We start from the raw sequence: 2,959 nt of genomic DNA, 5'->3' as shown, positions 1-2,959 counted from the left end.
CTAAGCTCAGGAGGTAATTGTTAGAAAAATGAATGATTCTTACCATCAGGTCCCCCTTTTTATAAAAAAATGTTTTTAATGTTTTATTTATTTTTGATACAGAGAGAGACAGAGCATGAGAGGAGGAGGAGCAGAGAGAGAAGAAGACACAGAACCTGAGGCAGGCTCCAGGCTCTGAGCTGTCAGCACAGAGCCTGACACAGGGCTTGAACCCATGGACATGAGATCTGACCTGAGCCACAGTCGGAGGCTTAACCGACTGAGCTCCACATCAGGTCCCCTTAATTTCTCTTATTTATCATTATTTCTGGTATCATTATTCCAAGAAAGCTTCTGGTGTGGAACATGTCTATCTGCCATGAGGGTGGCACACCCCAACTCTAGCGGACAGAAGCCCTTGGGCACAGGAACTTTCTGGAACTTCACACTTTATCTGGCTGTACATTATCCTTTGTTGTATAAAGGTATACTGGTGAATGTAAGGGTTTCCCCTGAGTCCTGAGAGCCATTCCAGCAAATTACCAAACCCAAGAAAAGAGTCATGGAAATACTGATTTATAGCTGGCATGTCGGAGGTACAGATGACAATTTGGTGCCTGAAATGGGGGCAGTCTTGTGGGACCAAGCCCTTAACCTGTAGGATCTGACATCTCAGGTCTGACGTCAGGCATCTCATATCAGAACTAAGTTGAACTGTAGAACACTTTGCTGGTGTCAGAGAATTGCCAGATGTGTGGGAAAGCCCAGGCATCTGGTGTTAGAAGTATTTTGTGGCAGTGGTGTAAGAGTAAACAGGAAATGTAAGAGTGTGTTTTTCCTGTGCAAATATATTGAAAAGTAGTCCTGTGACTAGAACACAAACAAGAGAATGAGAGGAATAGGCAATATTCGGGTCCATACTGCTAATTATAAAATGTACCCAACTACATTGCAAAGGATTACTTACTGAATGAAACAGGGAAGACAGAAGACTTGGGTTTGCTTTCATCTTTGCATTAACATGTTGTGTGATATATAAGTTATCTTTCTGGGCTTATTTCCTTATAGTGAAAAAAGAATTAAAACCACCTACTTTGTAAGAGTTCTGGAAATTCTCTTTAATTCTAAACTATTTCCATATATGTTTAGAAATAGTTGCTACTATTTCTTGAGTGCTTATTATATTTCAGACTTTGTGCTAAGAAATTGACAAACACTCATTGTGCATGCTCAGGAAAGCTCTGTGACGCAAGTTCATTCATGATAACCATTTTGAGGATGAGAAAACATGGGCACTTTGGAGGCAAATGTCTAAACCAGCAGGCACGTTTACACCTTTTCCATTTGACACATTTTATAAAGATGACCTCTTGAGAACCATCTCCAGTCTACTGCGCTTTTTTTTCAATTTTCTAATGGTTTTTATTTATTTTGGAGAGACAGAGACAGTGCAAGCAGGGAAGGGTCAGAGAGAGAGGGAGACACAGAATCGGAAGCAGCTCAGAGCCTGACGTGGGGCTCGAACCCACGAACCGTGAGATCATGACCTGAGCCGCAGCTGGACACTTAACTTACTGAGCCACCCATGTGCCCACAGTCTACTTCTCATAACTCTCTGCTTCCTCCTGATTTTGATAATGGGTTTGAGCACTACATCTATGGTGTAACATGAGACACACATCTAATCGCCTTGGCTACGCTTCTCTCCCAACGGATGAGGTGACACCAGCAGCCATGGCACTTAATCTCCCCTATCCTTTCTAGATTGAAATGTGCTCTCATCTACACTCATCTTGCACTCGCTATAACCTTTTATTTCTCCAGTTTTGGGAAGCAGAGTACATGTTCTCTTATGATGAATTATTTTAATGGTATTTCAATGACTTCACGGAGTCACTGAAATTATTACATTCCTACTCCTATGTCACTTAAGTATATTTATTCCAATTCATGATTAGAAAAAAAAAAATACAAAACAAAAAGAAACTTCCTAACTCAGTCACTATCAGACAACTCTCTTCTGAAGCTGTCAAAGTCTACTAAGATGGCTCTTTTTTACTATGGCTACCCCCACAAGAAGGACCATTTTTCACCTAATATTTGTTGTGAATTTAGTAACAATGAGGCTGTTTAAGGTGCATTTTGTTTTTAAACAAAAGGCCAGTGGGAGCACACTGAAGAAATATAAATAGGAAGGAAATATAGAATATGAAAACATTAAACTCCTCTAAGAAGGATCCAGAATCATCGAGGAGCAATTAACATGTTCCTAGGGAGTGGTTAGGGTGGGTGGAGCTTGGTGTCCCTGTCACATGCAACCCTGTGACAAAGGCACCCATGTGTCCTAATGAAATAGTCATCTCTATAGCCATGCTGTTCAACATGGGGTTTACATATTAGAGAAATCTGAGAGGAGATAATTTTAGAAATTGATAGTTGACACAGGGAACTTTCATATAAATATAACATATATTTTATGTCATTTGAATCTACATTTCATGTGCCTGTGTGTATGTGTGCATGTGTGTGTTTAATGTATATTTATTTTGAGAGAGAGAGAGAGAGAGAGAGAGAGACAGACAGACAGACAGAGACAGAGAGAATCCCAAGCAGGCTCTATGCTGACAGAACCCCACATGGGACTCAAACTCATGAACTGTGCGAGCATGACCTGAGCTGAAATTGAGTCAGGCACTTCATACACTAAGCCACCCAGGCATCCCTAATATTTTAAGCTTGTATTTTAAACTTGTGTGTGTGTGTATGTTTCTTCATTTTTATTGTATTATACGAACTACTAGTCTGATAGAGAATGGGAATAAAAACAGTTCTCACCACAGGATAGTGAGAAAGCACTGCCGAGAAGAAGGAATATTTCTTAACCAGCCTTGTATTCCATCCCTGCACCCTGAACTGATAAAATCTGTTTGTGAGAACCTATTCACCTCACACTAGATATTTTCCATGTGTTATTTCATTT

The sequence above is a fragment of the Suricata suricatta genome, chromosome 11 (genome assembly GCF_006229205.1).
Source record: "Suricata suricatta isolate VVHF042 chromosome 11, meerkat_22Aug2017_6uvM2_HiC, whole genome shotgun sequence".
Classification (NCBI taxonomy): Eukaryota; Metazoa; Chordata; class Mammalia; order Carnivora; family Herpestidae; genus Suricata; species Suricata suricatta.
This window is presented reverse-complemented; position numbering follows the sequence as displayed.